This window comes from Ixodes scapularis, unplaced genomic scaffold, assembly GCF_016920785.2.
Source record: "Ixodes scapularis isolate PalLabHiFi unplaced genomic scaffold, ASM1692078v2 PGA_scaffold4__175_contigs__length_147842914, whole genome shotgun sequence".
NCBI classification, from domain to species: Eukaryota; Metazoa; Arthropoda; class Arachnida; order Ixodida; family Ixodidae; genus Ixodes; species Ixodes scapularis.
The window spans coordinates 135,470,077-135,484,077 of record NW_024609879.1 but is presented as its reverse complement, the minus strand read 5'-3'; positions in this window follow the sequence as shown (position 1 = coordinate 135,484,077).

Here is a 14,001-nt window from a genome sequence, read left to right as displayed (position 1 = left end):
GAATCGAAGCCAATCCTCCAGAATCCTCTCGGGAATCCTTTTGTAGACTCGTAGGGGCCTCCTTTCCCCTCAGAAACCGACCAATCCCTTCAAATTTCACCACTCCCACGTGGTACACTGTTCCCCAATGGTCGGCGAGCTGTCAGCCTGGCGCTCCTACCGCCAAATCCGAATTATTTCTAGAGTCAACCCTTGCATTTTACGTAGACTGGCTGGTGCCAACAGCTAAATTATTACATCTGGTAAAAAGCGACAATTTTACACTAAGCGGCAAAACCCTCTATATACAGGCACATTCGGCTAAAAGCTACAAGCATCTCCAAGCGCGGGCTCTCCCGGTCCCGGCCCGAGCAGACTCCCGAAACCCTAGACGCTTCTTAACGACCGCGGCGGGGGAACCGCTCCCGCATTGCGGCCGCTCTGGCCCCGCCGACACAGACCTAGAAAGTAAAAAAAAAACAATGCCGACGCAACTCTGGAAAGATAGACTTTCCTAACAAAAATCACCTTAACTAATAAGCATGATTCCTATAAAATTAACGGTTGGTAATGTCGGGGCGCCTCTTGGTTTCTGCGTGTCATTGTGAGCAGTGCTGTGTGCGTCGGTACCGATCATCTTGTATGGGGGACGGTGAGGACCGTGGTGTGACTCTCAACAGGGTTTTCCAGAGATAGAGTAGCTGGTCGTAGGCTGCATTATGTTATCTTTGTTTATGGCTTGTTGGACTTGGCGTGCTGGATTAAATGAGGGGTGTTCACCGTCGCAACGCTAGCAACAAGAGGTGCATGGATGGGGGTCTTACTGTTGTAAAGTCGACGCCTGTGGCAACTGACGGTGCGGCGCCCGTAGACACTGGAGCGTTCGCATTTTGTGGCTTTTGGTTGATGGGGGACAGGGCTGCTCCTCGCCTGAAGAGGACGGTGTGGGGAACTGTGGTGCCTTCGAAGGGTAGGATGACCTACTCGGTGGACCCCATCGTTCATGCCGTGATAATGGTGGCTTGATATCCTTCCATAAAGGCCACTAATTCATTGGAGAAAAAACCGACTTCGAAACCTTTTATAAAACCTTTGCATGAGTTAAGTGGTGCGGTAAGATAGGATGTGATTTGTTTGAGGTGATTATTATTTCTTACGTCGCCGACTTGTGTGAGTTGTTGTGCTTTGTATTATAGGTACTTTTGAGAAGGACGCTTTACGGCTTTTTGTGGCAAGCGAGTTTGTATTGTTAGATCCTTACATGCTCGGGGTGAAAGTGCCGCAGCTGAAATCAAGGCGGATAGGGATGCGTACATTTTGATGTGTTGCAAGTGGAGGGTGTGGGGGACTCGCATCACGATGGTGCGGAGACGTACCACAATGCTGCGGTCGAGGTACGAGGCTTTGTTTTCGGTTTTTGGCAGGCGTTATCTACCGTGATCCGTATCTGGATGAAGATTTTCGGGGAAAAGGGTGAGGGGGGGAGCCTAGTCCGAGTCGGCGTCGATGTTTGCGGCGTCTGAGTGGTGTTCGGAGAGTGATGCTGCAGGTGGTGGCTGCCTTGATGCCGCCGACGCGGCGTCCGTCATAGCAGAGCGCCGCGCTAGGCAGGAGGCTCAACGAGGCTTAACGGCAACCCGCCGCCGCGGAGATGAAGATTGTCGTTAATTCCATCCTCATTTTCACAGGTTGGTGTCAAAAGGAGAATGGAAGCATTTTGGGCAAGGTGAAGTCAATATTTTTCGTGGATGGCTCACCAATTGGAGGATGTCGATGGATTACTCGGAGCACAAAGCGAGAGAGTCAACACTCGCGGCGTTCGAATTTGAAATCCCCCGATGATGAAGTGCGAATAACACGCTTCGAAATTAAGCCCCGTTAGCTGCAAATTGTGCCACGCTGACGGCCATCTTATGTCTTCGCTTTATGTGTTTAGATGCTAGGCATAGTGATACACGTTTTTTGTTCATAGTACTCAACAGTGTACGTTCTGAGTACTAAATCTGAATTGAAGAAAAAACAACTATATAAAGAAATGAAAACCCATCATACTGTGTTCTTGAGTGATTTCGAGTCGGTCTCGGTGTTCAGACATGACACACACGTTTCTCTGTTTAAGCTGAATACACTGCTTTTTTAAAGTTTATTGCAATTTCCAAACACATTCTTTAAGGCGGCGGAGAGTTAGACGAGTGCCGACATCACCACGTATTTTTAGGCTCGTGACACATAATATGAAGGGAAAATCATAAGGGTAAGTTGACTAAATAACTAAAATCTCTTTATTAACTTTTGGAATATTGATTTCTGGGGCAATGTTAGAATTGCAGTATTGACGGTGATTACTAGTACAGGCCAGAGTAATTTATAAAATGTATAAACATGGAATGATCTTAAATATTTTTCGATCAACTTTCGCGTTTTTTTTTTGCCCGATTTAAAAATTGCACACACACACAAAAAAAACGCATCTGACTACAATGACGCTTGAAAAAGTGACGTATTTTTTTAGGTCACGTCGTCACTTGTGTCGTCTCGCACTCATCAAGGAAACGCTGTTGAGATACTGACGACGTTATATAAACGACTACGTCAGTCTTCCAAGCGTCATTCTGGGCAGGGCTTCATGAGCTCTTTTAGCATTTTTGTACGCGGAATGTTCAGATCGGTCGAAGAAGCGCGAAAAGTGATGGATTGATTCACCTAAATTCGTAACCTTTTTTGCAAATCTTGTAAACTTGTCTGATCTTTATTATTAATTGCTATGAATTCCTACAAACCAATAATTAAAAAGTTTATTATATTATTTAAGTTAAATAGTCAGCTTGAACTTAACGGCTATTCCCTCATTCAATGTCCAACAAGCCTTATAAATACAAGATGAAGGCATAACTCGTCGAACTCTTATCCTTTATTTTGTTCAAAATTATGTTGGAATTAAGATCAAACACCTTGTATATCGCTCGTGTCGTGCACACACGACCTTCTGAGTACACTTGTTCTTCTGCTTAAAATTTCGGTTCTGTAGCATGTTGGATGTATTGTATAACGCAAAATGGCACGTCAGTAAAGCACCGAGCACCACGATGCAGCTATCATAAAGAATCGAACACGGTGTGTAAACACATCAACTTAAACAAGTAGTACACTCAAATACCCACAGCAATGACCTTTATGCTTGGTCACCGAGAACTTGTTTACTCAAAGATTGAGAAAGGTCATTTTTCTCTGACAGCCACAAAAGTCATAGTTCTCTGAGTATCCAAAAGGGCACAATCAAGTGATTTTGACCTAGGAAATATAGCACATCACAGGGGTTTGAGAGAATGCTTTCGAACGCTCTTATTAATGGCATGGTTGAGAAGAAAACAAATCTTCTCGGCAACAATTTATTGACGACGGCGAAGTCAAACCTTGTAAGAAATAAAAAATAAGATATAAGAAATTTAAAATTTACTGACTCACTTTTTTAATTATTGTAAATAAACAGTGTCCCAAATATAAGCTTTCTGAGCGTCATCAAAAACCTCTAAATAGGCAAATTGTAGGTAGGCGGACGATTTCACTCACGTGAAACTTCTCTATCCTCTTGAAGGTCCTGCGGAGGAACCTTACATGAACAGGTGTAAATTTACATGGCAGCCTTAAACGGACCTTGTTTGTTCATGCTGATGTTGATCACACAACAGCAAGGCCACGGGAGAGAGTGTCGGCGACAAATCGAAGATATTGGTTTGATTTCACAGCGTGGGCGAGCGATGGCAGAGCGCGCGCCCCAAGCAGCACACACGCCGAAGCTCGGTGGCTTCGCGCTCGCTGTGAAACGCTGCAAGGCGCGAGCTAGTTGGCGCTGCGTGGAATAAATACCCTGCCGAAAACCAAAGTGTTACTTTTCTCTATCTGAATTACGGAACTAAAAAAATCTATCTAGGTTCTATATCGATTTCAGGATTTCAAAAATTATTCCTTTGTGTACAATCTGGATATCAGGTATCCAGATACAATTCCAGTTAGATTCTCGGTTTTATTATCCAGATAGTGAACAGTTATCCTGGATTTTTATGGTAGGGTAGTGGTGACGTTTGGGGCGGGGGGAGGAGGTGTAGGCCTTTTTTTCTAGGTGTTTTGGGGCCAAATGGTGTAATGTGACGTCATGGGTGGCATGACAAGACGTGACAAGTGGCATGATGTGACAATATATGGAAGGACGGATGAATAGCTCGGCGGCCTACGCCACCGAACAGTAAGCTTTTCAATTACCACAATTAGCTCCGATTAAATTTGAATTTACCTAAAAATAATAATTAAAAAAAATATATCGCCACATCACAGCAATTGTGGCCATCTTGCTTGATCTTTCTTGCACTACACGAGACTCACACCCACTGTGTGTTTTTTTAATGTAAATAACAAGGTAAGGCATAGTAACACGTGGAAACGCCCCCGCTTCACACGCGGCTGACCCAGGATCGAATCTTTAGAACACCGCGGCGGAGGGCGATTCTTTTCAAGCATTTGACGATATGACGACGGACAGTCTACGCCCAACTTCCCACTACTACCAGTACGTTCACTACTACAACGAAAACGGACGTTATTTCCTATGGTGGGGAGAGCCCAACGCATCTAAAGTTGTAGAACGAAAATTGCGATGTTGAAGTTAAAATCCCGTGCTTCGAAATTAAGCCCCGTTAGTTGCCAACTGTCCCACGCTGACGACAATATTAGGTCTTCGCGTTGTGTGTTTGCAAGTGAGGTATAGACCTTTTCATTTTAGTAGTTGCCTCACCGGCGGATAGAGGGCGCTGATGCGCTCAGCGCCATTAGGTTGCTTCAATTTTATTGGTTTCGGTTTCAACGTTTTTGCTTAAGTTTGTGATACGATTATTTTTTTGTAGCACAAAATCAATGAAACAGTGGTACTGAACCACTTTGAGGACTACGAGGTATATTTTAGCCTAAATTGCGGGCTTTTATTTTTTCTACCAACTCCTTTGATGATCTGATTATGGTCGGTTGCGAAACGACTGACTGATGTACAGGGAAGATTACCATCGTCTACGGCCGTACCGGATAACACCAGTTTCCAGGAAAGCCTATTGAAGAGACTAACACGGGAATGTAAAGAAGCATATCGACAGCTTGATTAGCATTGTGCTGAATCGACCAGAACAGATGAACTCGCGAATTTACTACTCACTCTTTGGTTTTTGTGGGAACCCAACCTTTAGTGAACTTGGCAGACTAAAACGTATCGTGTAATGACGCAGATAATTGATAGAAACAGGCACTTTCTTAATTCAGTACTCGAGCATGTTTTGACAGGCCGAGTAGGAAAATTGTTAAATTATCAACCCTGCTGAAGAACTCATTAGCAGCATTTCGCGATGTTGGCCCTAAAAAATAAATTATTTTTATCTCAATATTTGCTTACTCAAGATATGATACAAGTGACAGGCCCGTCAAATTAAATCTGGCATTTGTCCCCCGTAAAATTGGCCAATTAAAATTAAAGGGCGCAGGAGGAGAAATACTTCGGAAAGTTTGGCTGAATTCAAGCGCTTGGCACCACCTCATGGACCTGTCTGAACAAACATTTATTTGTTTAAACAAATTCGCTTTGTAGATTTCGGCGTCGGCAGCCACCAAAAGTGAACCTCTATTCGCCATCGACAATCCTGGACTCAAGTAATTGCAATATAGACGTCTTTTTTTTGCGTCAAATATTGCGGATTCCAGATACTAGAAAAAATTAAAACCCCAACGTGCGCAAGAAAAATATTAAAAAAGCCACGTCATTATTGCGCATGCGCCGAACCCAAACCGCGTTTTCAATTTGCAAATCGAAACGGCGTTATTTCTTTCTGCATGCTATTTTAAAAAACCCTATTGTTAAGTGTCTGTTGCAGTTTCTTAAACGGGAAGTCCCAAACTTTGTGTTAACATAAATTATGTGGATGGCACTGGTTATGTAAATATAATAAATAAATCACTTAAATTACTGTTGAAATGGGAGCGAGTAGGGTTCAAAATTTCTTAAACTTTATAAGTAAACCGACCAACCGAATATTTACCTCGCAAAAAAGGAATGAGAACCATATACACAGGTAGGTGTGATATTATGTACAAACAAATCGCCTGATGTTGACGTACCGTTACTTCTAGCCTCACGTTCGTTGTCTATCTCCTCCGCGAGTTTCCTCACATAATCAAAAAAAACAGTTTTCCATACATTATGAATACAATGAACGATACTTTCAGGAAATACAGATAGTCTCCTTGCGCTCCTTCCGATCCAAAATGCGTGATGTGAATATACGTGCTTCTTATTGAAAATGTTCCGTACTATTAGTAAACAAACCTCAGTTGTCGTAAGGACCTTTGAACCCTCTGTTGTCTTAGTTGTCGAGTAGACGTATCGGACTACAGTTTCCAAAGTAAGGCAAGAAAGCACGGTGAAACGCGACGAAAAGCACGAATTCAACGCATTCGCTAAGGCGCGGAGGGGAGAGCGGAGCAGCAAGTTGAAGCAACCTAATGGCTGCCGCGTCACGTCATTCCAAGATGGCAGCGCCCATGCGGAGGAGGATGAAAAGGTCTACAATGAGTCAAGCTCTTCGTTCACAATACTGAACTCGGTCCGTTTTGAGTATTAATTTTGATTATAACCATGTAAAGAGATGCAGTAGAAAACCACTCAGGGTTTGTTGTTGAGTGCTTTTGAGTCAGTCTCGATGTTTAGTTACACCGATCAGGTTTCTCTGTTGAACCTTAATATACTGGCCGTTAATTTTAATTCGAACAACTTGTTTTTAAATTTAAATTTGGGTGAGATTTTGACGAGTGCCGCCCTCGCCACGTGTTATTAGGCTCGGAAGACATTAGATGAGGAGAAAGTCGTCAAGGTCATTTAACTAATTAACTAAATACTCTTAATTAACTTTTAAATAAGGGTGGCGATGTGGTTTAGTTGGTTCATACTGACGAAAAGGCAAACCGTGCACAGTAAACGAGGACTAAAGGAAGTACAAACAGAACAAACGCTGCAATTAAATAATTTAAATAATTTAGTTCCGTGATAATGTTAGACTTGCAGAATGGACGGCATCTTCTAGTACACGACAGACCAATTTAAAAAAAAGTAACTGAAAATGTAATGTTTTTACATTTTTTCAATCAAGTTTCGCGTTTCTTCGCCTATAAAAGTGGCGTGCAAAAAAAAACGCGCCATTTTTTTTTCCATTAGGACGCTTGGAAGAGTGATATATTTCTTTAGGTCCCGTCGTCACTCGTGTCGTCGGCGCACCCATCAAGGAAAGGCTGCCGTGAAAGTGCCGATGTGACTTAAAAACGACAACGACACTCTTCCAAGCGTCATTTTGGGGAGAGCATGAGGCGCCCATTTTGCGGGGAACTTTTAAATCAGGCGAAAAAGTGCGAAAGTTGATCGACTGATATATATATAAATCACTTTTTTTTGCGAATTCTTTAAATTGGTCTGGTATCTTAAAGTAATTGCCATAAATTTGGCAATTTCATCATGACCCTTAAAACCAATACTTAAAAGTTATTATAATATTTTACTTCACTATTCAACTTAACGTTACGATGATCCCCTCATCTAATGTCCGCCAAGCCTTGTAAATATATGGTGAAGACAAAACTCGTCTAATTCTCATCCACTCTTTTTAAAAATATGTTCCAGTTAAAATCAAAAACCCTGTATACTACTCGTATTGTGCACGCAGGACCTTCTTATTACCCTCGTTCTTCCAATTGGAATTTATGTGCCGTAGACATGTTGGATGCATGTATTGTATGACGCAAAATGACATTGTGTAAACCACCGAGCACCAAGCTGCAGCTACCATGAAGAATCGCACACGTTTTTAAAGCACCAACGGAAACAAGTAGTACTCACAAATCCCCACATAAAGCACCTTTATGCTTGCTCACCGAGAATTTGTACTCGAAGATTCAAAAGTCATTTTTGTTTGACAGCCGCAAGAGTCATTGCTTTCTGACGATCCATAAGTGCGAAATGAAGGGATTTTGACGTTTAACACTATAGCACACAACTGGCGCTTCAGCGAATGCTTTCACACATTCCTATCGATAGGGTGGTGAGAAACAAAAAAAAAAATCCGAAAAAAATGTTTATTGACGACGGTAACATAACAACTGGCAAGAAACAAAAATAGATATAAAACAAACTTAAACTCTACGAACGTTCTAATTAATAAAAACGACCAGGGTTCCAAAAATAATCTTGCTGTGCGTCATTTAAAGACTTTAAATCAGCAAATTTTGCTTAGGCTGACGACCTCCTTCTAGTTATGCTTCTCAAACTTGTCGAAGGACCCTTGGAAATATCTTAATTTTAAAGTTTCAAATTTACATGGCAGCCTTGAAAGGACCTTGAGTTCTCCTGAAGGTGTTGGTCACACCATGGCAAAGCCATGGGAAGAGCGTCGGCGACAAATCAAAGGTGTTGGTTGACTTCCTCGCGCGGGCGACCAATGGCATCGCGCCACTGAAACGTAACCCTCTCATGGATGAGTTATAATGACCATATAGAAAGTGTACTATGTTGGGACGTTCATCTTGACTATAGGTTAAGTAAATACAGGATGTATATCTTAAAATAATTTGCATAAGCTGAACAGACGCGTTCTCTTTTGAGTGCAGCATGCATTCCAGTTGTCAGGTAATCTTATATTTGGTGCTACGCAGTAGTTCATTTTAAAATCAAAATGATTAGTGTATTTGGTCTTGAACAGCTTAGCACCGTTTCATTTCTTGATTAAGATACTAAACAAAATCCTCCTGCAGTGAATAATGAACGCGAATGTCTCCCGATGCATTTGACCTTTCAAAGCCCTCGGGGCAAAGAGAGATATCACAACGTTTACATGTGTGGCGTGTCTTGCTACTGCAAGGCTTGCTGCGACAGGCGACATCACTTGCGGTCTACCATTCTTCATCACCGCTGACGTCAAGGCCATCTTCAGGGTTATCAGTTATGTCTCAAGCTGCGTCAATTTCTTCCTGTGTGAGGGAAACTTTTTGTTTAGGTATTTTCATTCAGCGGAAGACAGTGCAGAGCAATAAAAAATTCAAGCCGTAAGAAGTCATCGTGTATTTGCCAAGAAAAAGTTGAAAACGCATGAAGCCTAATGAGGGCAGTGTTGCTGCATGGTGTCTATATTTCAGAATAACTATAGTGAGCGTCAACAAAACGACCGAAGAGAAATCTTTTTTTTTAAATTTTTATTGCTAATAATTTATTTATGGCTCAAAATATATAAAACAAAACTTGGATTCAATGATCGGACAAGCATTTGCCTAGAAATTGTTATTTAACTTTACAAACAGCTGCTTGGCGTTGCTAGGAATTGAGGCGAAGTTGCATGTCATCTTGGTAACAGCCGGCAAACGCTATCCCCCACCTAAAAAGGCCACCTAAAAAAATTACTTTTATGTCCTCACTAGAGGACACCAAGCCGCAAAGTATGGTGTAGGCGTATGCTCGCTTTTTTGTGGGCGCTTCTGTGATCAATATTTTTATTGCGAAAGCAACATTTGCAGAGGCCAATCTGATAAGTGGGCGGTCTAGGACACTACAGATCAACTCACCGTTTTGACGTCACGCAACGAACGAGATTACATTATTGGCAGATAAGTGCGCCGAATAGCGATTCGCGAAGCAAGACGCTTGAACAATATATGCAACGGCATGCGTTTTTTAATTTGTCGGGACTCTATAAATAACATCTTAAGAAACTCCGGGTGTGGCGAGTCCCGCACACTTTCTCATCGTTCCGCGGCCAATGTGATTACGGTAACAACGCCGAAGAAAGAATCACAAATGTAGAAATTAACCATATTAAGCCTCTCCCTGTGATCCGTAAGCTGCCAACGTCACTAGACGTACCTTGGAAAACAGAAGTCCATTCTTTACAAGAGAGTCATCGTTCCTTGCATTGCCCGTACTTAGTGGCATGTCCGTTAGTAAGAACTAGAGTAACTAGGCATAGCTGAACGCTCGTCTGATGGTTGGCCGAAAGAACGTGATATTTGAAACTCCTTTTCCGTGGGCGATCCTTGAAGATTCCCTTTGCAGGTGGTCATCGCCTCTGCGTAGATAGGGCACGTCCCGCAGATTATCGAGTTTCGTATAACTGACACATGACTAAGACCTGCAATGTACATGAAATTTGCTCCAAGAGTTCAAGTGTGGGGGCGCTTTCGTGTTTCTATTACAAAAGTAATAGAAGCTATATAATTTATTTTCATGTTGTGTCATTTTTTTAAATGTAACTACGCTTAATTACTACATGCAATTCAACTTCAGACCTGCACATACGCAAAAACGGGGTGATTGCCTCAGAGATGATTTTGTTATGCCTGCATTTGCATATTCATTTGGTGATTGAGCACTTAAAAGTGCAATATTTATGAGCGGTTTAGTGTTATTTAAACCTTCATAGCGTGTATATACATTGTTTTAATTTTAATTTGAACCCACGTTTGTATAACCGTTTCATGAAAGGTACGCTACTGCGGTTTGTGCGAGTGAGGTATACGGCCTGGAGTGCACAGTATAACAGATTTATCCTCACGTTACGTTAGATAACTAAAATTCGATAATTACCGTTTAATAAATGATAATGAATGTATGATTGTATTTACAAACATACTAAACGTAATCGAAATCAAATAAATCAATTATTTTCAGATTTCAGGTAGAGTGATTGTTTCCACTTCTGCAACAGGAACAAGGCTAGCAATGTGTAAACACGGATATCAAGGTTCTAATCTCCGTTGTCGCACGGCTAGCCTTGTGTCGGTTGCACGAGTGGTACTTTGGCACTCCCAAGCTTTTTTCACGCGCTTTAAGTCTAATTTTAACAGTCTTATTGAGTCGCTCTTTGCGACCTTCAGCAAGTTTATATTTCGAGCCACATGTTTATTTCTACAAATTAAAACTTAAGATATGAAAGTTTGGTTGAATATTCGACGTTACGCGAGGAATTACAAATTATATTATGTCCCCCTGGCCGTATAAATCACCAGCACCAACCGGATTGGTGTACAATTCGCGAATTTGATTTAAACAAATATTTAAGAATTAAAATAAACACCCGAAATCACAAAATATTCTTGCTCTTTTAGCACTAACTTCTAATCGTCCCATTGCTTTATGTGCAGCGAATGTGTGATCTGCGCGTATTTTCACCAAGCTTGACGCACTTATAATGTTGTCAAAATGTTTTGATAAAAATGAATTTATTTTTTGATTTTTACTTTGTTTTCTACGCCTCTTTATATCTCGTACAAATGGAGCATATATACCGCTGGAAATGTGACAAATAGTCAGTTTTTATTTTATTTAAAACGCAAAGCAATTCACTCCCCATAGTTGTGTTGTTTCCCGAGAAATTGCAAGCAGACTAGAGCGTCTCTGTCTTAAGTTTGGTAAAAAACAATCAGTAAACAAAAAAAAACAAAAAACAGAGCCACGTTTGATAATGGTAGACATTTTCAGTAATATTCGTGCAATCAATATGCCCAAGATGAGATTCAGGTGTAGGGCATCAAGCTGTTAATTATTGATTAAATATTAAAGGAATAGCATAGACTTGTTTGTGAACCCTCCAAAGTGGAAGATAAAAAACGGTAAAGCAACAAAGGGTCTTTGTTTTATGTCATCAATATCATAAAAGGCCGCGGCAATACTCCTGCATAATACTATAACAGTTTTTCATTTAGTTGATATATACAAATATATAATGTAAACGACTAAATTTTTGCTAGGACCTAATTTTCGCGAATTTCGCGAGTCACGTGCAATTCGCGAAAAATACACCCCGCGAGCCAAAAAACGGCGGAGCCATTTTTTGGCTTTCGGCGGGTTCCTGAAAAACTTGGATTCTTTAATTCATTGGATTAAGTACGGTTCATTCATCTGCACATATTCATTCATATCCTCCTCGGAGACCACGTACGATGACGTGAAGTGCCCGTGTTGTAAATATATATATATATATATATATATATATATATATATATATATGCTACAAGAGGCGAAATCAATGAGACGTTTGTTAAGATTTAAAATATATCTTTACATGCGAGCTTTTTTTTTTTTTTTAAGCGGACCTTGCTTTCTCCGAGTGGGGTCACTGGCGACAGAAAGGGAGGACTCCGATCCTGAGAGGGAAGCATCCATCGGACCTCAGCCAATTTTCACCCATGGATCTGTCAATTGCCTCCGGCAGCTGACCCTCCGAGGTCGATTCCTCCGCGGGCTTCCTCTAGGAAGCAAGGGTGCCAGTGAGTTTACCTCGGCCTTATAGAGTCGAAGTACCCGATGGAGCAGGGGGTTCCATCCCCTGCTCCGGGATGGATGCTGACGAGGAAGCACCTGCCTTGCGATTTGAAAGCGATGCTACTTCCGAGGAAATAGCTCGGAGACTGCGACGGGAGACGCAGATCGTTCGTAGACGTCCGTGTTCCAGTCAAACCATTGGCAGCACCGGTACCCTCCGTGCGGCCTGGGCCTAAGAGCCTCTGGAAACAAAGACGCAGCGCTTCTTTGCACTAATGTACACTCTTAGATATAGGGGGTGTATAGGGGTACATTACTGTCCCCAAATGTAGCACGCCAAAACAACATTTGGACCTTCAGGCCACTGACGTCGAGCTAGCGATGCCAACTTTTACGAGCGACTTGATAGCTGTTGGATATAACGTACCACATAGCTAATGTGCGACTAGAAAAAAAAACACGGTTTGCAGCAGGACTAAAAACAGCTTGATGGTCTTACTGTAGCCTTTAATGCGTACAGTAGCTGTTTTAATAAGTTGTATCGGTCGACTATCAAGCCGCTCTTGAAAGTTGGTATCGTTGTTCTAGGGTGTTACATATGGGACAAAGGGTGTACCACTATATTCCCCCTATTTATTAGAGTGTAGAAAATATTCTCAGTAATTTTAAGGTGAGGTTATTTTTTTCTTGTTTCTATAAGGCGCAATACCGGGAATATCTTGGATGCTTACCATTACAGTTGGCGCATTGAGCTTCATTCTCAGACGCATCAATGACAGGCTCCTTACTAAAGCACTTGGCGGAGGTATCCCCAACCAGACAGTTTTGCGACCCATGGGCGAGCATCAGCGGCACTTAAAGCACCGCTGAGGGTATGGACATAAGGCCGGACACGGCACTAAATGTAGCCTGCCTTTACCGTAGTTGGAAGAGGCGTAGAATCGTAGGTCTAACTAACATGCCTTGTTTGGCGTTCTACGCCGTCACGGAGTATGGTGATGCGTCGTGCTGCAACAAATACATGCCCAGAGAGACCATCAACTAGCTCCCTATCTGCTGAGTCGAGCAAGTCATCTCTAGAGATGAAATCATGGACAGTGTTCAGCTTTCGGTGAAGGGTTACTCCATCGTTGAAGTCTGAAGCGGAGTTGAGGGCTAGAAGTGATTAACTTTGCGTCTTTTTTATTTATGTCAACGACATTGTCACCTCAAGCAATCATTTTGGCGCTGAAGATTGACCCGAAAACAATTTTGAACACTTTGGACACCAAAAAGAGAGAAAGTTTAACAAGTGGCTTTTCGCCCTCAGAGTGCAGAACAAGGAACTTCGGGGAATTTGAAAAGATGAGGGGACGTTTTGGCAATGTCAAGAACTTCCGCTAGCCCTCTTTTCAGAGGCCGATCGCGAGGTTGTAGTTTCGAACCCGCAATAAATGGTAGATTTTATGCCCGAGTGCACCGCCCACCGCGGAGCCCAACACGGGGATAGGTAATGTGCCATAGCAAGAAGGGCTTAACTGACAGAAATATTCTACCAGTGCTGCGCAGGCACGATACCCGTGTGTGGTTGTAGGGAAGGGACCTCTTTCCACACAAAGTTGATCCGCGCCGCCTAAGAATAAGAAAACAAAAAATAATAAAGCGTAGTTTAAAACAAAAATCGGCAGAGACACTTAAGACTGCTTACTTGT